At 47.7% G+C, this 21,613-nt stretch overlaps 1 protein-coding gene across 1 annotated transcript in view; it reads left to right on the forward strand.

The window, feature by feature from the left end:
* RNFT2 (ring finger protein, transmembrane 2) overlaps nt 1-21,613 on the forward strand; it is a 110,895-nt gene that overhangs the window by 41,133 nt on the left and 48,149 nt on the right. The gene's annotated exons all lie outside the window — the stretch shown is intronic.

Genomic DNA, 21,613 nt, shown 5'->3' on the forward strand with positions numbered 1-21,613 from the left:
TGGGCCGAGTGTGGTGGCTCAATGGCTTACACCTATAATCCCAGCACTTTGGGAGGCTGAGGCAGGAAGATCGCTTGAGGCCAGGAGTTTGAGACCAGCCTGGGCAAGACCAGCCTGCTGGCGAGACCCTGTCTCTACTAAAAATTTAAAAAATTAGCTGAATGTGGTGACACATGCCTGCGGTCCCAGCTATTTGGGAGCCCAAGGTGGGAGGATCGCTTGAGGCCAGGAGTTCCAGACTGCAGTGAACCGTGATCACGCCACTGCACTCCAGCCTGGGCAACAGAGTGAGATTCTGTCTCTAAAAAAAAAAAAAAAAATTAAAATAAAAAATGTAAATAAAAATAAAATAATTTTCTAAAAGATGTGGACATTTTTGGATGGGCGCAGCATTCCGCTCCCTGCTACACCTGGTCTCCTCCCTCCCGGGTTACCATGGGTCAGTGCTATTCCTCGTACTTCACACTCAGTAGTCCACGGAATCTCTACAACATCCCTGGGAAGCGGGCACTGTTATTCCTACCACCCGCTTTCTCACGTGTCGAAAATAAGTCTGAACACACAGTTCCTATCGCAGGCAGCTCCTCCAGACAGCTTTCTATCCGGGTCTGGTGACTGTGCCCTCCCCGCACCCTTCTGGACTAGACCACCTCTTGTTGGTGTCCACAAACCCTGCCCACACCTTTGTAAATAGCACAGGTATTAAACTCTTCAGTTACCTGATTTTAGTATGCCAGGACCCTACTCACTCTACCATGAGACTTCCCTCATGGCGTCAATGGAGTTTATGAATATTCAGGGCTGGCCTGGCTCATCGTAAGTGTTCAATACATGTTGGCTACCAGGATGATGCTTTTAAATCACTGCTATGCCCCTCTTTCCTCCTACTACTGCTACTACCACCCTACCCTTCAAGATACACACACTTATCCCCATTTTACCGACAAAGACATTGAGGCCCAGAAATCCCCCGATAGACACTTGTCAGAACCAGGATTTGAACTCAGGTCTGCCTTATGTCAAACCCAAGGGTCTCTCCCAGCTGTCTGACCTCTGAGAATCCTAGCCAGGATTGTTTCCATAGGCTTTGTGTGCCCCTACACTGGCTTCGTGTTCTTGGGCTGGGAACCCCAGGGGGAAGCTTCTGGTTGGTGCCCTCCTTGAAACATCTGCTCCAGCCTCACTCCCTCATTAGATAATGACAGGTCTAGCCAGTGAAGGTCTGAGAGCTACACTGCCAGCTTCCTGGGTACCACATACATTGACCAGGAATAGGCTGCAGCCATCAGCTGCCTCGTCAAGGTGGACCAGCTCCTGCAAGGGGCATAGGTTGCAGCCACCTGCAGGCACAAGGCACATCATCCTCACTTGAGCAGTAACACCCCTCCCTGCGCCCAGCTACAGCCAAGCTCTGACCCCAGGAACCCAGGATGGGGAGGAGCCTGGACTGAAGCCAGTGTTGAGAAGTGGTAATGTCTTCCACCTTTCCTTAGCACCTGTCAGCTGCTGGGAACTTGTCGGCTCTCCACAGCCAGCCAGGTCAGACAAAGGGGCAGTACAGGCAGAGCCCACAGAGTGGCTCTGTGCTAAGTTACACTTGAGAACAGATTGTCACCAATGGATCATTTTTCTACCTGTTCTAATTAGGACCAGGAATAACAACTGTAATAGCAAACTCTTAGAGGCCGCTTAACTGTGTACTGGCCACTGTCCCAAGTACTTTACATGTACAAACTCATTGAGTCATGACCACATCCCTGTGAACAGGATCCTGTTATTACTGCCATCCCATTTTCACAGATGTAGAAACTACAGGCCGGACATGGTGGCTCACACCTGTAATCCCAGCACTTTGGGAGGCCGAGGCGGGTGGGTCACGAGGTCAGGAGATCGAGACCATCTGGCTAACACACGGTGAAACACCGTCTCTACTAAAAAAATACAAAAAAATTAGCCGGGCGTGGTGGCGGGCACCTGTAGTCCCAGCTACTTGGGAGGCTGAGGCAGGAGAATCGCTTGAATCAGGGAAGCAGAGCTTGCAGTGAAATAACATCGCATCACTATACTCCAGCCTGGGCAACAGAGCAAAACTCAAAAAAAAAAAAAAAAGAAAGAAAGAAACTATAGCACAGAGAGGTTTGGTGACTTGCCCAAGGCCACACAACTAGAAGTTGAAGGGTAAAGTCAGACCACCAGGCAGTCAGGCCCCTAGGGTCTGAGCTTTTAGTCTCCTTGCTGTGGTCAGAACAGAGGTGCTGTCCAGTTACTGCAAAGAGTGGGATATTGTACAGATTCACTTCTATAAGTAGACTCAGAGCTGAGAGTGCAAAGCTAGACTAAGGCTTCCTACGTTCTCCCTGGCTGTCACTGCAGCTCACGATCTGTGGTCTGCAGCATCCACCACATGTGTCCTGTCCTGTTACAATTCCCCAGTTCAGCTTCTGGGAGAAGGTCTGATTGGCCCAGGTCATTTTGTGTGCCAGCTATCTCATAGGTCAGCAGCTGGCCAGTGAATGGGTGCACATGGTCATGTGCCTACCCCTTGTCCAATCAGCTGTTGCCAAGGGGGAGGCAGTGTCAGCTGGTGTGAAAAAACATGGCTGCCTTTCAGATGGGGCCTGGGTTGAGCCAGGCAAAGCAATGAGTCAAAGTAGACCCATTTTCAAGAAGGAACTCCGGATCTTCCCCAAAGCCTGGGCCTCTTCTCATTGTTCTAGATCTCAGAGTATAGCACTTCCCTCCACCCCACATTGTTTACATCAATAATCTGGAAAGGACCTCTGACTCTTCCTCTTTCTTCCTTGCTTCTTCCAGTCAGCAACCAAGTTCTGTTCATTTTACCTCCTCAATGACGTGGGAGCCCCCTCCTTATATATCTCCACCGTCACCACCCTAGTGCTCACCACCATGAGACCAAAGTAGTCTCCCTCTGTGTGTCCACTCCAGCCCCCTCCACTTCGTTCTTTTCCCTGCCAGTGGAGCAGGATTCTAAAAGAAAATTAATCTGATTATCCTCTCCTATCACTTCCCCTCACCTCCGCCCAACTTAAACCCTCCAGGGACTGCCCTTGTGCTCAGGACAAAGACCAAGCTCCACAGGCGCAGCTACAAAGCCTACCCAGCCTGCCTCTGCCCTCGCCACCAGCATCACGCCCTGCCACTCCTTGGCTCCCCCTCCGTTTCTTCCCTCTGCCCTCCTCCCTCCTGTCTCGGCCTCTTTCGCATGCCCTTCAGACCCCCAGAGATGCTCCTTCTCCAATGGATCCTTGGGGCTTCAGTTCAAAAGTCTCTTCTATATCCCCCTAAGTACAGTTCTTTCATAGCATTTCTGATTACCTACTTGTGTGTGTGTGTGGCGGGGGGATTGTTTGTTTTGTTTTGTTTCGTTTGAGACAAGGTCTTGCTCTGTTTCCCAGGCTGGAGTGCAGAGGCGCAATCACAGTTCACTACAGCCTCAACCTCCCCAGCTCAAACGATCCTCCCAGCTCAGCCTCCTGAGTAGCTGGGACTGCTCAGTGCACCACCACACCTGGCTAATTTTTTTGTTCTTCTTGGGGATGGAGTCTCACTTTGTTGCCCAGGCTAGTCTTGAACTCCCGGGCTCAAGTGATTTTCCTGCTTCAGCCTCCCAAAGTACTTGCGTGATTATTACATTCGTTCCTGCCTCCTCACTATTTGAAAAGTCTGTTTGGCCCACCAGTGTATCTGTAAGACCCGGCCCAGCATTGGGCACTGGGCAGAGCTCTGTAAATGGTGAGGAAGTGAACTGGCAGAGAAACTGAAGTTAGCTCCATCCTGCCCTGTGCCTTCTGGTTTATTTTCAGCAGATGAAAATAAAACAGGAAAGCCAGGCATTGGGGCTCACACCTGTAATCCCAGCACTTTGGGAGGCCAAGATGGGTGGATTGCTTGAGCTCACAAGTTCAAGACAAACCTGGGCAGCACGGTGAAACCCCATCTCTACAAAAAATACAAAAAAAATTGGCCGAGTGTGGGGTACATGACTGTGGTCCCAGCTACTCAGGAGGCTGAGGTGGGAGGATCGCTTGAGCCCAGGAGGCAGAGGGTGCGGTGAGCTGAGATTTTGCCACTGCACTCCAGCCTGGGCGACAGAGCCAGCCTCTCAGTATTCTTCTGATGTAGGTGCTAGTTACTCTTATCAATGGATGAGGAAATGGGGGTTACGAGATCAGGTAGTTCTTTTTGTTGTTGTTGTTGTTGTTGTTGAGACGGAGTTTCACTCTTGTCCCCCAGGCGGAGTGCAATGGCGTGACCTCTGCTCACTGCAGCCTCCGCCTCCCAGGTTCAAGGGATTCTCCTACCTCAGCCTCCCAAGTAGCTGGGATTACAGACACGTGCCACCACACCCGGGTAATGTTTGTATTTTTAGTTTCACCATGTTGGCCAGGCTGGTCTTGAACTCCTGACCTCAGGTGATCCACTCACCTCAGCCTCCCAAAGTGCTGGAATTACAGCCATGAGCCACCACGCCCAGCCCAGATCAAGTAGTTCTTATAGTCACACAGCTGCTCGGTGGTGGGGTCAGGATGACAGCGCAGGTCTTTACAACTTCAAGACTCCAGCTCTACCTCACCACCCTAGTGCTCTACCTCAAAGGAGTGGGTTTGGGACAAGATAAGGAAGGCATTTGAGGCTGACTCATCACCTGGTGCCTTCTGGGTTCTGTCTAGATTCTTTCTCATAGTCCAACTCTTCAAAGCCTCTCAATACCCCTGTGAGATACAACTCACTGTCACCTCTTTCTGGATGAAAAACTATTAGTTTCCTGTGGTTGCAGTAACAAAATGCCAGAAAATTGATGGCTTGAAATAAGGGAAAGTGTTGTTCTCTCACAGTTCTGGAAGCCACAAATCCAGAATCAGTGTCACTGAGCCAAAAGCAAGGTGTCAGCGGGGCTGCATTCCCTCCAGAGGCTCAAGGGGAGAATCTGATTCTTGCCTCTTCAGGCTTCTGGTGGCTCTTGGCTTGTGGCTGTGTCACTCCAGTCTCTGCCCCCATGGCCACATGGTCTTCTCCTCTTCTGTGAATGATGCCTGTCTCTGCCTCTCTCTTATAAGGATACATGTAACGGTATTTTGGGCCCAGCTGGATAAGGCAGGGTAACCTCCCCATGCCTATGTCCTTAATCACATCTGCAAAGACGTGATTATTTTCTAAATAATGTCACATTCACAGCTTCCAAGTATCCTTGAGTGGCCATTATTTCCTTTACTACACTGAGGCTGAAAGAGAGGTGAGATAATTTGTCTAAAAAACACCCGGTTGCTCAGTTATAGAATCAAAATGAAAACCCAAGTCTTCCAACTCATAAGCCCATGGCTACTTCTGAGAACCAGGACACCATCTGCCAGATCGGCCAGGTGCTGGAGGGCCTGCCTGGGCCATTCCTAACCTGCAGTTTTACAGCCATGGTGCCTTGAGCAAGTCGCTTAATGTGAGCATTTTCCTCCTGCAGAAGATTGAGATGTTAACAGCAGCGTTGTTTAGATACTGCAAAGGTAAAAAGACTTGGCAGGGCACAGTGGCTCACACCTGTAATCCCCGCTTTGGGAGGCCAAAGTGAGAGGGTTGCTTGAGGTCAGGAGTTTGAGAGTAGCCTGGGCAACACAGCAAGACGCCATCTTTATAACAAAAATAAAAATAAAAATCAATTAGCTGGGCATGGTGGCATGTGCCTGTAATCCCAGCCACTTGAGAAGCTGAAGTGGGAGGATCACTTGAGCGCAGGAGTTGAGGTTGCAGTGAGCCGTGATCACGTCACTACACTCAGCCTGGGCAATAGAGGGAGATGTTGTCTCTCTAAAAACAACAACAAACAAACAAACAAAACAGAAAAGAAAAAAGATATAATGTGTGTATGAAGAGTTATCACCTAGAGAGGAGGCAGATGAGGATTTGTGGACCATCACGGGTCCCACCTCCCTATATGGCATACTTACTCATCCCTGTCCCCCTTTCCCTCCCTTACTCTGTTTTTCATGCTCCAGACAGACCCTACCTCTTTTGCTTCTCTTTTTTTTTTTTTTTTTTTTTTTTTTGAGATGCAGTTTCACTCTTCTTGCCCAGGCTGGAGTGCAATGACACAATCTCGGCTCACCACAACCTCCGCCTCCCGGGTTCAAGCGATTCTCCTGCCTCAGCCTCCAGAGAAGCTGGGATGACAGGCATGTGCCACCACACCTGGCTAATTTTGCATTTTTAGTAGAGATGGTGTTTCTTCATGTTGGTCAGGCTGGTCTCGAACTCCCGACCTCAGGTGATCCGCCTGCCTTGGCCTCCCAAAGTGCTGGGATCACAGGCGTGAGCCCCTGCGCCTGGCCTCTTTTGCTTCTTTATGCTCATTAACTCGCCCCATTCTGCAGCATCCCTATGTGGTAGATGCTGTTCTTATCCCATTTTCCAGATGAGAAAATTGAGGCACTGAGACATTGAGAAACTAACCTACAATCTTCTAGAGTGGGCTGCTTTTTCCCCTCTCACCTGCACCTACTGATTCATCTACCTCAAAGAGCCTTCCCTCCTTCTCATGTCTTGATAACTCCTGTTCTCTCTGCAGATTACTGCCTCTTAGAAACCTTCCCTGCCTCTTCAGGCTAGGGATGGTGCTCCCACGAGGACTCCTACAGCACCCTATACTTCCCCTATTCTAGCACTCACCACTCTGACTGTAATTGTTCATTTAAATGTCTGCCTTCTCTGCTTAATTGTAACCTCTGTGACAGCAGGAAATGAATGCATCCAGTTTGTTTGTTGATGGATCACCAGTATCTGCTGTGTATTCAGAAGCGTTCATTGTAGATGGAGTGGGTAGATGGACAGGTGAATGGATATATAGGTAGGTAGATAGATGAATTAGATGACCATCTGGAAAGTTTGGTGGCTGGATGGATAGATGGATGGATAGATGGGAGGAGAGTGGATGGATGAATGGGTGGGTGGATGGGTAAATGAGAGGAGAGGGATGGATGGATGGATGGATGGATGGATAAATGGGAGGAGAGTAGATGGATGGGTGGATGGGTAAATGGGAGGAGAGTAGATGGATGGATAGATGGGTAAATGGGAGGAGAGTGGATGGGTGGATGGGTAAATGGGAGGAGAGTGGATGGGTGGATGGGTAAATGGGAGGAGAGTGAGTAGATGGACAGATGGGTGGATGGGTAAATGGTAGGAGAGTGATAGGTGGATGGATGGATGGGAGGAGAGTGGATGGATGGATGGATGATGGATGGGTGGGTGGATGGATGGATGAATGGATGGATGGATGGATGGATGGGAGGAGAGTGGATGGATGAATGGATGGGTGGATGGGTAAATGGGAAGAGAGTGGATGGATGGGTGGATGGATGGATGAATGGATGGATGGATGGATGGGAGGAGAGTGGATGGATGAATGGATGGGTGGATGGGTAAATGGGAGGAGAGTGGATGGATGGGTAAATGGAGGGAGAGTGGATTGGTGGATGGGTAAATGGGAGGAGAGTGAGTGGATGGATAGATGGGTGGATGGGTAAATGATAGGAGAGTGATGGGGGGATGGATGGTGGATGGATGAATGGGAGGAGAGTGGATGGATGATGGATGGATGGATGGATGGATGGATGGATGGATGGATGGATGGATAAATGTGAGTAGGGTGGATGGATATATAGTCTAATCTGTTGTAATAACTCACTACCTCCTCTTACAGCAACAGCGAGAGCTTGGATTTCATTTTCAGCTCAGTTCAAACCTCTTACATTTTGTAGGTGTCAAAACACGTCTTTCACGAAGACACAAAAACCTATAAGCAAAGTAGTACTCACTTCCCTGTGCTAGAAAAGACTATGTAGGGCCTTTGAAAGAAATCTGGCAGCCACACTTATAATAATAAACATGGCTAAATATTGCCAAGCATTTATTATGAGGCAGTGTGTTAAGCAATGCCATTTGTTCAAGAAATATTTACTGAATGCCAGCTACATGCCCCCCCACTCTGTTCTAAACTCTGAGGATACATCAGTGAACCCGTAAATAGAAACCCCTATGTTCCTGGAGTTTATATCCTCCTAAAGACATTGTCTCAGTTGATCTTAACAGTCCCAGGAGGGTAGATGCTTTTGATATCTCTTTTCACAGAGAGGAAACTGAGTTAAATAACTTGCAAAGGAGCACAAGCCTTGCAGTAACAACGCGGATAGCAGCAGGAACAGCCAGTGTGGGGTCAGCCTTTCACGTGGGCAGGCAGGGCTCTAATTCATTTCCATCTGACGTCAGCCTCATGAGGGAAATACTATTGTCTTGATTTTTTGTTTTCTTATTGAGATACAATTCACGTAACATAAAATTAACCATCAGGCTGGGCGCAGTGGCTCATGCCTGTAGCCCCAGCACTTTGGGAGGCCAAGTTGGGCGGATCTGTTGAGCCCAGGAGTTCAACACCAGCTTGGGCAACATGGCAAAACCCTGTCTCTACCAAAATACAAAGATTTAGCCGAGCATGGTGGCACTCACCTGTAGTCCCAGCTACTCGGGAGGCTGAAGTGGGACCATCACTTAAGCCTATAAGGTTAATTCTGCTGCAGTGAGCCCTGATCACAGCACTGCACTCCAGTCTAGGCAACAGAGGGAGACCCTGTCTCAAAAAAATAAAATAAAATAATAAAAATAAACCATTAATCATTTTAGAGTACACCATTCAGTGGTGTTTAGTACATTCACAGTGTTGTACAACCACCACCTCTGTCTAGTTCCAAGACATTCTCACCACCCCAGAAGGAAACCTTGTCCCTGCCAAGCAGTCACATTCCTTTCCCGCTTCCCGCAAGCTCCTGGCAACTGCCAATCTGCTTTTCATCTGTATGGATTTGCCTATGCTGGACATTTTGTGTAAGTGGAATAATACACTATGTGGCCTTTTGTGTCTGGCTTCTCTCATGCCATGCTATGTTTTCAAGGTTCATCCATGTTGTAGCATGTATCAGCACTTCATTTCTTCTTTTTCTTTTTTGAGACAGAGTCTCACTGTGTTGCCCAGGCTTTAGTGGACTGTCATGATCTTGGCTTACTGCAACCCTGCCTCCCGGGTTCAAGCAATTCTCCTGCCTCAGCCCCCCGGAGTAGCTGGGATTACAGGCGTGTGCCACCAGGCCTGGCTAATGTTTGTATCTTAGAGAGATGGGGTTTTGCCATGTTGGCCAGCCTGGTCTCAAACTCCTGACCTCAGGTGATCCGCCCACCTCGGCCTCCCACAGTGCTGGGATTATAGGCGTGAGCCACTGCGCCCTGCTTTCATTCCTTCTTATGGCTAAACAATATTCCATTGTGTGGATAGACTACAATTTGTTTAGCCGTTCCTCTGTCAACGGACATCTAGGCTGTTTTCGCTTTTTGGCTGTTGTGAATAGTGCTGCTATGCGCTTTCGTAGACAAGTATCTGTTTGAACACAGTTTTTGCGTTAAATACCTAGGCATGGAATTGTGGGTTGTGCTATAATCCTCTGTTGAACTCTTTGAGGAACTGTCAAACTTTCCCACAGTGCCTGTACCATTTCACATGCCCAGTGGAAGAAAATGAAAGCACCGAGAGGCTAAGGGAGTAGCCCAAAGCCACATAGCTCACAAGTGGCCACGTGGAGATTTGAACTCAGGCAGTCCTGCTGCTCTGGAACTGCTACCCTGAGTTATCAGACCTCAGTCCTTCCCATGTATGCTCCCTGAATTCATTTGGAAATTTTTCTTTTTTGTTTTTTGAGACAGAGTCTCTGTCACTCAACCTGGAGTTCAGTGGCACAATTTCGACTCACAGCAACCTCCACCTCCTGGGTTCAAGCAATTCTCCTGACTCAGCCTCCTGAGTAACTGGGATTACAGCCGTGCACCACCACGCGTGGCTAATTTTTGTATTTTTAGTAGAGACGGGGTTTCTCCATGTTGGCCAGGTTGGTCTTGAACTCCTGACCTCAGGTGATCCGCCCACCTCGGCCTCCCAAAATGCTGTGATTACGGGCGTGAGCCACCGCACCCAGCCTAGAAAATTTCTGAGAGTTAATTTCAGAGAAAAGTCCTCCTAAACCATTCATATAAAAGTCCCCCAAGTCCAGGCCAGAGCTACCTCACTTCCTTACTTCCTTCTCCTTGAAACGGACACTGCTGGGGCCGAGGAGGCGGGGATGGACCCAGCACCCCTTTCTTGCGCCTCCGAGTTGTGGGTGACAGTTATTAATGCCTCCCTGGCAACTGTCCAGCTCCCTTTTTCTGATGATGATTATTTTATTCGGCGAGATTAATGTGCCAGGTCAGCGCGTAATCTAGCCTGTAGAAAGTGATGTGAATGGTCTTCCCCAAGATAAATTGCAGGCTTGGAAAAGGTTCACAGCCTTCCCTTGCCTGTCTGAGTGCTCTCCCGAATCCTCATCAATCCTTGTCTGGGGAGAAGAAAAGGATGGGTCTTCATCTGCAGCTGGGGTGGGGATGCGGGAAAGACACATTTGTCAGAGACCCCAATGGCTTACAGCACAGATGCTCTTTCCCAGGCCTCCACACCATCCACTGAGAGGGTGGGTTGGTTTTAATATTATAATTATTATATTGAAAGTGCTTTTGGTATTTGGGTCGATTGATGGCCCTGACGTGTAAGGCTGGGTGAGCCACCTTGTCTGGGGACTTTGGGAATCTCTCCATTTTCTGCCTTTTCTTAATCATCCTGCTGCCAATGCCAATGCCAATTTCCACGTGCCTTGCAACACTGGAGGGTCTGTCAGGAATCCTCATACCTGGGCCTTCCCGGCCAGCCAGGACGGGTTAAAGATGGCATCGACTGGTCTTCAACCTCAGCCCCAAAACCATCACACTGGCCGGGTGTCTTTGAGTTGCCGCTTGTTGTTACACATCCAGATAGCTTTTTTTTTTTTTTTGAGGCAGGGTCTCGTTGCTGTTGTCCAGGCTGGAGTGCAGTGGCGTGATCTCAGCTTACTGCAGCTTTGACCTCCTGGACTCCAGTGACCCTCCCACCTCAGCGCCCCACATGCCACCATGCCCAGCTAATTTTACATTTTTTGTAGAGACAGGGTCTCACTATCTTGCCCTGGGCTGGTCTCGAACACCTGGGCTCAAGTGCTCCTCCCACCTCAGCCTCCCAGAGTGCTGGGATTACAGGCATGAGTCACTGTGCCTGGTCCAGAAAACTTCTATATAACTCATATGTGTTGCACTTGCCTGGCCTGGCTCCTACTCCACCTCTCTGACGTCATCACCCAGGACTCTGTCTCTTGCTCACTCAGGACCAGCCATGCTGGTGACTCCTTGGTGCCTCCAAAGCACCCAGCACCTTCCTTCTCAGGCTTTTGCTCTTGCTGTTCCCTCTGCTGGAAGCAGATTTTTCCTGGATGTTCCCATGGCTGTCTCCTTCCCATCACTTGGATCTTGACTGCAATGATACCACCTCTGGAAAGTCCTTCCTAACCGCCCTGCTGAGAGATGGTATTCCACCATCATTTTATATCTTTCCTAGTGTGTACCAGTATCTGAAATAATCAGATTGTTTGTCTTTATTTATTTTTGTCCTTTCCCCCACTAGAATGTGAACTCATGTGAGCAAAGACCCCTAGCTTGCTCTTGCCTCTCAGGGAGTATACCTGTGGGCTGAATTCAGAGCTTCGCTGGGCGCTGTGGCTCATGCCTGTCATGCCAGCACTTTGGCAGCCTGAGGTGGGAGGATCACTTGAGCCTAGGAGTTCAAGACCAGCCTGGCAATGTAGTGAGACCCTGTCTCTACAAAAAACTACAAACTTATCCAAGCATGGTATTATGCATCTGTAGTCCCAGCTACTCAGGAGGCTGAGGTGGGAAGACTGCTTGAACCAAGCAGGTTGAGGCTGCAGTGAGCCGTGACTGTGCCACTGCACTCCAGCCTAAGCAACAGAATGAGATCCTGTCTCAAAAAAAAAAACGCCTAAAAAAAAAAAAAAGCCTCATGATAATGATCTATTAGACGGTTTAAAACCAGACCAGGGTGGGGCATAGTGGTTCATACTTATAATCCCAGCACTTTGGGAGGCCGAGGCAGGCGGATCCTTGAGGTCAGGAGTTCGAGACTAGCCTAGCCAACATGGCAAAATCCTGTCTCTACTAAAAATACAAAAATTAGTCGGGTGTGGTGGTGCACACCTGCAATCCCAGCTACTTGGGAGGCTGAGGTGGGAGGATCGCTTGAACCTGGGGGGCGGAGGCGGAGTCTACAGTGAGTCGAGATTGTGCCACTGTACTCCAGCCTGGGTGACAGAGCAAGACTTTGTCTCAAAAAACAAAAAAAGAAAAAAGAAAAAAAAGAAAATGAATTCCCCTTAGCCCAAGATCCCTGAGCTATGCTGTCTAATATAGTAGCTAAAAAAAACAAAACCACGCCTGCTTATTTCCCACCACATAGCGTTCTCCTCAGCCACTGCCCCTGTCTCACAATTCCACTGACGTTATTCGGGGCCTATTTGCTTACAGGGGCAATGCTAGATCCCGAGAATATAAAAATGACTAAGACATCATCATAACCTTTGTCTACTTACTTGATTCTCTGTGAATGAAACTTGGTTTTATACTAACCTAGCCCAAATCTAGGTAAGAAGGTAAATCCTCTGTCCCAGAAACATACATAGAAACATATCATATACTCCTATTTCTATAATACTAATATTAATTATTAAACATTTGACGTGTTCACATTTTATGAAAATGAAGGCCAGGCACGGTGGCTCACGCCTGTAATCCCAGCATTTTGGGAGGCCAAGGCAGGCGGATCACCTGAGGTCAGGAGTTTGACACCAGCCTGGCCAACGTGGCGAAACCCCATCTCTACCAAAAAAATACAAAAATTAGCCAGGCATGGTGGCATGTGCCTGTAATCGCAGCTACTCCAGAGGCTGGGGCAGGAAAATCGCTTCAACCCGGGAGACAGAGGTCACAGTGAGCTGAGGTTGCGCCACTGCACTCCAGCCTGGGCGACAGAGTGAGACTCCGTCTCCAGAAAAAAAAGAAGACGAAAGAAAAAAGAAAATGAATTCTCCTTAGCCCAAGATCCCAGAGCTATGCTATGTTGTCTAATATAGTAGTTACAGGCCACATGTGGCTCTCTAACTTTAAATTAATTACGTTTAAAATTGAGTTCCTCAGTCGCACCAACCACATTTCAAGGGCTCAAATGCAGAAATGGTTCATGGCTACTAGGGTGGATAATGCAGAGGTAGAATATTTTCATCCATGCAGAAAGCATTGTTCTAGAATGTTCTTAGGACAGAGTTTAATTCAGCTTCCCAAAAGTACAGGTAGCAGATGGAGAAACACAAAAGCAGGTCCTTCCCTAAGAACTCTCTACAAGTCCCCTGTGCAGGGAGACAGCACTGCAGAGTAGAAAGAACACAGCTGGAGTTAACAAAACAGTTCAAATCCTGACTTCCTGACTTATTCCCCAGGTAACCTTGACCACTCTTTTGAAGCTCCCAGCTTCTTCATCTCTCCAGTGGTCATTTCTTTTTCTTTTTGAGACAGAGTTGCACTCTGTCTCCCAGGCTGGAGTACAGTGGTGCAATTCCGGCTCACTGAAACCTCTGCCTCCCGGGTTCAAGTGATTCTCCTGCCGCAGCCTCCTAAGTAGCTGATATTACAGGCACCTGCCACCACACCCAGCTAATTTTTGTATTTTTAGTAGAGAAGGGTTTTCACTGTGTTGGCCAGGCTGGTCTTGAACTCCTGACCTCAAGTGATCCACCCACCTCAGCCTCCCAAAGTGCTGGGATTAAAGGTGTGAGCCACCATGCCCAGCCTCTCTAGTGGTCATTTCTGTCTCTTTAAGGTTATCATAAGGTGCAAGGTCAGGTACCTCATTGCTGGGTGGTTACTAGGACTGGTTATATCAGAAACAAGGAAAGGCTTAGCTGAACTGGTTTCTCTGAATAACACAGCATTTTACCAACTTGCCATCTTTTCCATAAGGATAGGGAGAAGGAAGCCCTTCCATATCCTAAATCATCTTAACTAAGTTCTAGCTCAGTAGGCTCAGCCAAATCCCTGGACAAGAGGTTCCAGTAGGGTGAGATTCCATGAGCTCTCAATGCTACTGGTTTTTCTCTAAGCACAGGGGAAGGGGAGGGAAGGTGGACAAAAATAAAAAAGGTGGTTTTCTCTGACATGAGAGCCAAGATGATTCATGGGGCTTTCGGTGCCATTAAAATCCCTACGTTTTCCGGGCCCTGAACCCAACATTTTTGCTCTCAAAGTGGTTTCCCATTGATAGAGGCATCTTCACTCCTGGAAGTCATGCCTTCCCCTCTCCCCTCCTTCCCTTCTTCCAATCAGACATCTGTCTATGCTGGGGCAGTTCTGAGTATTCTAGGCCTCAGCTGTGGTTTTAGCTGCATAACATTCTGTGTGTAAAGACACAGTGCCCCATCCTGGAATAAGAACTTCTAGAAGAGCCAGCCACACTTGGGGGCTGGAAGAAGTTTAAGTAGTGATTTCCAACTAGGGGGATGTGGTAATTTCTGGAGTCATTTTTGGTTGCCACCATTGGAGGGGGTGTGCTATTGGTATTTAGTGGACAGAGACCAGGGGTGCTGCTGAATATTCTACAGTGCACAGGACAGTCCCCTACTGCAACCCAGAATTATCCAGCCCTAAATGTCAGTAGTGCTGAAGTTGAGAAACTCTGGGTTAAATGTGTGCCTTATGGCCCTGGGTCAGCTCCCCAAATGTTATGGACTGAACTGTGCCCCCCGAAATGCATGTGTCAGAGTCCAAACCCCAGGACCTCAGAATTTGGCTATATCTGGAAATAGGGTTTATAAAGACAGCCAGGCTCTATGGGTCACTCCTGTAATCCCAGCACTTTGGGAGGCCGAGGCAGGTGGATCACTTGAGGTCAGAAGTTCAAGACCAGCCCTGGCCAACATGGTGAAACCCTGTCTCTACTAAAAATACAAAAATTAGCCAGGCTTGGTGGCATGTGCCTGTAATCCCAGTACTTGGGAGGCTGAGGCAGGAAAATCACTTGAACCTGGGTGGTGGAGGTTGCAGCTGAGATGATGCCACTGCACTCCAGCCTGTCTGTCTCCAAAAAAAAAAAAAAGAAGTCATTAAGTTAGAATGAGGTCACTAGTAATGCGGGGCAGGCAAGCCCCAAAGAGGGGCTTAGACTGTGAGGGTTCTTGGCTTTGCACAAGAAAGAATTCAAGGGTGAGCCAGTGGTACGGTAGAAGAAGGTAGCTTTATTGAAGAGGCGTTACAGCTCAGGCAGTGTTGCAGCACCGTGACTGCTCCTGCAGAGCAGGGCTGCCCCGTAGGCAGAGAGCAGCACCTCAGGGGAGTTTTGCAGCCATATTTGTACCTACTTTTAATTACATGTAGATTAAGGAGCAGTTTATGCAGAAATTTCCAGGAAAGGGCTAGTCACTTCTGGGTCATTGGGTGATGGTCATGGAAAGTGGTGGTAACTCCTGGGTGTTGCCATGGCAACGGTAAACTAACGTGCCATGCTGGTGGGCATGGCTGTGGAAAGCTGCTTCCACCCTGCCCCTGTTCTAGCTAGCTCTCAATTTGGCCCCATATCTGAGCCCCACCTCTGGAGTCAAGTCCCGCCTCCTACCTCACTATGATGGGCCCTGGTCCAATAGGACTGGTGTCCTTGTAGGAAGAGGAGATTGGGACACCGACAGGCACAGAGGAAAGATCATGTGAGGACGCAGAGAAAATGACTACTTACAAGCCAAGAAGAGAGAGGCCTGGGAAACAGAATGAGACTCTGTCTCAAAAAAAAAAAAAAAAAGCAGCAGCAGCAAATACATGTGTATGTTTTTTTTACTCACCTTTATATATTCAAATAGTAAGGTAACATTCTATGTACAGCTCCCACCTTGCTTTTATTATCCATCTGTCTTAGAGATTGTTCTGGATAAATACATAGAGAAAACACAGCACTGGTTAAATGCATGGACCCTGGAGCCAGATTGCCTGTGTTCAAATCCTGTTTGAGAAACCCTTTGCCATTTATCAGCTTTGGGACCTTAGTAAGGTAGTTTGCATCTCTTGCATTCATTTTCTCATCTGTAAAATGGGATCATAATAGTACCTATCTACATTAGGTTTTTATTTTTTATTTTTTATTTTTTTGAGACAGAGTCTCTGTCACCCAGGTTGGAGTGCAGTGGTGTGATCTCAGCTCACTGCAACCTCAGCCTCCCAGGCTGAAGTGATTCTCCTGCCTCAGCCTCCTGAATCTGGGACCACAGATGTGTGCCACCATGCCCAGCTAATTTTTCATATATTTCTTTTTTTGGTAGAGATGGGGTTTCACCATGTTGCCCAGGCTGGGCTTGAACTCCCAAGCTCAAGCAATCTACGTGCCTCAGCCTCTGAGTGCGGATTACAGACATGAGCCACTGTGCCCAGTCCAATCATAATAGTACCTATGTGTATTAGTTTTCATTTACTGCCTAACAAATGACCACTGACTTAGCAGCTTAGAAAACACTCATTTATTAGTTCACAGTTCTGTAGGTCAGCAGCCCAGGTCGGCTTGATTGAGTTTTCTACAAAGGGTCTCACAAGGCCAAAACCAAAGTGTTGGCCAGGCTGGGCTCTTATATGGAGTTTCTGGAGACAAGTCTACTTCCAGGCTTATTAAGGTTGTTGGCAGAATCAGTTCTGTGTGGTTGTAGGACTTGAGGTCCCCTATCCTTGCCGGCTGCCAGCCAGGTCACTCTCAGCTCCTAGAAGCCACGCTCTAAGCCTTGTACACAGTTGCCACCATCTTCAAGCCAAAAGCAGAGTGCAGTTCTTGCGTTTGAGATTTCTCTGACTTCCTTTTCCCCCAGCCCAAGAAAACTCTGCTTTTAAAGGGCTTAGGTGATCAAATTAGACTCACTGGGACAGCCTGCTAACCAATTAAAGGGTAACTGATTAGTAACCTCAATTACATGTCCAAAATCCCTTTTATTGTGTAGCCTATAATATGATCTAGATGTGATATTTCATTACCTTCATAGTCCTGGGCATTAAGATGGGAAATTTTGCTGGGTGCCCACCACATTACCTCAGAGGGTTGTTGTGAAAATGCAATTGCACATCTCCTAGTATGCAATATATACAAGTTAGCTGTGTTTTTTTAAGAGCAAGGATTTTTTAAAGGGATTCCTTAGCTGGGCACGATGGCTCATGCCTGTAATCCCTTTTTTTGGTAGAGACGGGGTTTCACCATGGGAGGCCGATGTGGGCAGATCACCTGAGGTCACCTCGTCTCTACTAAAAATATGTACCTGTCCCTTGGAACTTAGAGTCCAGTGATGAAAATGGTGGCCTGGATAATTAGGGGTAGTGTGGTGATACTGTTTGGATGTTCGTCCCCTCCAAATCTCATGTTAAAATGTGATTCCCCAATGTTGGAGGTGGCGCCTAGTAGGAGGTGTTTGGGTCACGGGGATGAATCTCATGTGAATGACAGGGTACCCTCCCCAAGGTAACGAGTGAGTTCTTGCTCTATTAGTTCATGCACAATCTGACTGTTTAAAAGAGCCTGGCATCTCTTTTGCTTGCTCTCTCGACATGTGACATGCCTGCTCCCCCTTTACCTTCTGCCATGAGTAAAAGCTTCCTGAAGCTTCACCAGAGGCTGAGCAAATGCAGGTGCTGTGCTTCCCCTACAGTCTGCAGAACCATGAGCCAAAATAAACCTCTTTTCTTTACAAATCACCTAGTCTCGGCCGGGCATGATGGCTCACGCCTGTAATCCCAGCACATCGGGAGGCCAGGGCAGGCAGATCATTTGAGATCAGGAGTTCGAGACCAGCCTGACCAACATGGTGAAGCTCTGTCTCTACTAAAAATACAAAGAATTGGCCGGGCACAGTGGCTCACACCTGTAATCCCAGCACTTTGGAAGGCTGAGGCAGGCAGATCACCTGAGGTCACGGGTTCAAGTCCAGCCTGGCCAGTGTGATGAAACTTTGTCTCTACTATAAATACAAAAATCAGCTGGGCATGGTGGCAGGTGCCTGTAGTCCCAGCTACTCAGGTGGCTGAGGCAGGAGAATCGCTTGAACCCAGGAGGTGGGAGGTTGCAGTGAGCCGAGATAGTGCCACTGCCCTCCAGCTTGGGTGACACAGCAAGACTCTGTCTCAAAAAAAAAAAAAAGGTTTAAAAATGCAAAAAATTAGCTGGCACCGTAGTGCATGCCTGTAATCCCAGCTACTCAGGGGACTGAGGCAAGATAATTGCTTGAGCCCGGGAGGTGGAGGTTGCAGTGAGCTGAGATCGTGCCACTGCATTCCAGCCCGGGCGACAGAGCAAGACTCCATCTCAAAAAATAAAATAAAACGAAATACCATTTGACAGATAAAACAGAGGCTCAGGGAGGCTAACCAGTTTGTGAAGGGTCACTGTGCTGGAAGGTGACAAAGTAGGACTCAACTTAGCCTGACAGGGTGACAATAAGAATGACAGCTGATACGTCTAGGTTTCTCTTCTTGTTTGTGTATTTATCCACTGTGCGAAGTGCTTTATTTGCATGATTTCATTTGGTCTTCTCAGCAACACTCTAAGAAGGTAGATGCTGTTACTGTTCCCATTCCACAGATGAGAAAACTAAGGGCCAGCAAGGGAATGCCACCCAGCAGTGAGCAGCAAAGCCAGGGGGTGCCCTGTCTGCCTGCAGCTGTTATTGAAGATGTCCCTTTTCTCATCATCAGGTTTTACTGGAACAGAAGAGAAAGCCAGTGAGATACTGATCATTAGCAATGTTAATATTACCTGATATTTAGTGGGCTTTATGCTTTTACAAAATGTACCTCCCTTTCTGTTGCCAGGAAGATTCTAGAACATGTAGCAAGAGAAGCAACTAATGATCTTTCTCTGCAGCCGTGTGGAATCGTCAAAAGAGCACATACTATACCCTAAAATTAAACCTAGATTCAAATTCTAGCTCCTTCTGCCTCTGAGACCTTGATTAACCTCATTGAGCCCCAATGTCTCTGTCTTTAAAATGGGAATAGCAGGACTTAACTCATAACACTGTTGTGAAAATTAAATGAAATAATACAAGTCAAGTGCTGGCTGATTAGTTAATTATTGTCATTCTGAGGAAGATAAGAGAGCATTAGCAGCCATCTGTTTATAATTTAAAGTGAGTAAGAAAGTTAGAATCTAGCCAAAGTCAGGATCAAACAAAACACTATTTTTCAAACTATGTTTCTGGGCCCTTAGGGAGATGTTAATAGGCATGTTATTGGTTGGTTGGTTGGTTGGTTTTCTGTTTTGTTTTTGTTTTTGTTTTTTTTGAGACAGAGTCTCACTCTGTCGCCCATACTGGAATGCAGTGGTGTGATCTTGGCTCACTACAACCTCCGCCTCCCAGGTTCAAGCGTTTCTCCTGCCTCAGCCTCCTGAGCAGCTGGGATTACAGGCACCTGCCACCATGCCTGGTTAATTTTTGTATTTGTAGCAGAGATGGAGTTTCTCCATGTTGGCCAGGCTGGTTTCGAACTCCTGACCTTGAGTGATCCAAGGCACCTCGAGTGATCCACCTGCCTTGGCTTCCCAAAGTGGTGGCTTAAAGGCGTGAGCCACCGCACCCGGCCTAATAAGCATTTTATAAAAAGGTGTTCTATGGTTAAATAACTTTGGGAAATGCTGTGTACATTATCCCCTACTCACACACTCACATAGTAAAGGCTCTGAGAAGTCCCACAGTAAAGAAATTCATTTCACTTTGTTTTCTCTGACACATTCCCAACTCATTAAGCATGGGACCGTTTTATTGAGGAGCACAGCATCTCGCAGACTCTAGTTCAGGAGTCGGCAAACTACAGGTGGGCCCACTGCTTGTTTTTGTACATAAAGTTCTGTTGGAAACCAGCCATGCCCATTTATGTATGCATTGTCTGTGACTTTCACTGTACTGTGGCAGAGTTGAGAAGTGATGACAGAGACTCTGTGGCCCACAAATCCTAAAATATTTACTGTCTGGTCCTTTACAAAAAAGTCTGCTAACCCTGAAGTTAGTGTAAAGATGGGGGCAGACATTGGAAATGATGTGGCCACAAGACAAACAATGCCACCAGAAACTGGGAGAGGCAAAGAATGACTTTCTTTTCGCCACTTTCCCAGCCAACACTTTGATTTGGGCCCAGGGAAACTAATTTTGGATTTCTGGCCTCCAGATCTGGGAGAGAATAAGTTTCCGTTGTTTCAAGCCACTCAGCATGTGGCAGTTTCCTACAAGAGCCACAAGAAACTAATGAACAGGTGGGCCAGCGCAGTGGCTCATGCCTGTAATCCTAGCACTTTGGGAGGCTGAGCCAGGAGAATCACTTGAATCCAGGAATTTGAACCCAGCCTGGGTGGCACAGCGAAACTCTGTCTCTACCAAAAAGAAAAAATTAGCCTAGCACGGTAGCACATGCATGTAGACCCAGCTATTCAGGAGGCTGAGGTGGGAGAATCTCTTGAACCTGGGAGGCAGAGGTTGCAGTGAGCCGAGATCATGCCACTGCACCCCAGCCTGGGCAACAAAGCAAGACTCTGTCTCAAAAAAAAAAATCAAAAACAAATACACAGGTGTTTATGCCACTTGTATTTGTCGGAGAAGGAAGCTGGTCCATCTCATGAGCGACATTCACAACAGCAGAGGAAACACCTGGTTTTGTTATGCTTATGCCAGCAGTGGAGGTTATAAAGTCCTCCGGGTGCAGCCGACACCACCTGCCACGGGGGTGATGTTTTACACTCTCCCTCCTCTCGTTCCAGTTGTCATTAGTTGCCTGTATACATCTGATATTTTTCATATTTAGGTTATTTTTGAATATTTTAAAATTATAAAATATTTCAACCCTACAGAAAATAATATATAATAGAGATCTCCACACCTACCATTGAATCAAAAGATGTGAACCTTTTCCATGCTTGCTTCAGATCTTCCTCTTTCCTTTTAGAGAAATAAAAGCCACTCCACTGCCCCCACTTACATCCGCTGAATTGTTTCCTGTCTGTATTAATTAGGGTATCCCAGGTGCTGCTCTCAACAACACCAAAGTCTCAAAGGTGTCACCCAACATTCTTTTCAGCTCATCAGAGTCCAGTGGAGGTTGGCCAAGGTGCTCTGCTCCAGGCAGTCATTTAGGGACCGTGGCTTCTTCCATGGAGTGAAATCACCATCCCCCAGGATGTTCTCCTAGGACCGTTTCTCAACTTGAGATGTACATAAAAGCCATCTGGAGAGCCTTGAGTAGTGGGGGGATAAGACCTCAGTCTGCACTGGAACCTCAACATCAGGGGGCCAATGAGGGAAGGGAAACTGGAGAATTACATGAAAGGTTTTTGGCCCAAGGTGGTGGCACAGATCACTTCCACCCACATTCTTCCCTTGGCTAGGACCCAGTCAGAAGGCCTCACCTAACAGCAGAGAATCTGGGAAACAGTTGTCTTGCTGAAAGCCTGGGGGAAGATAAAGTGGGACTTGGGGAACCCATGGCAGTATCTCTGCCACATCCTTTGAAATGTGTATTCTTTCTCTCTCCTTCCCTGGAGGTTACCACTAGTTCCTTACTTTTGCTACACATGTTTATGTCCATAAAC

Source organism: Piliocolobus tephrosceles, chromosome 10 (assembly GCF_002776525.5).
Source record: "Piliocolobus tephrosceles isolate RC106 chromosome 10, ASM277652v3, whole genome shotgun sequence".
In the NCBI taxonomy this organism is placed as follows: domain Eukaryota; kingdom Metazoa; phylum Chordata; class Mammalia; order Primates; family Cercopithecidae; genus Piliocolobus; species Piliocolobus tephrosceles.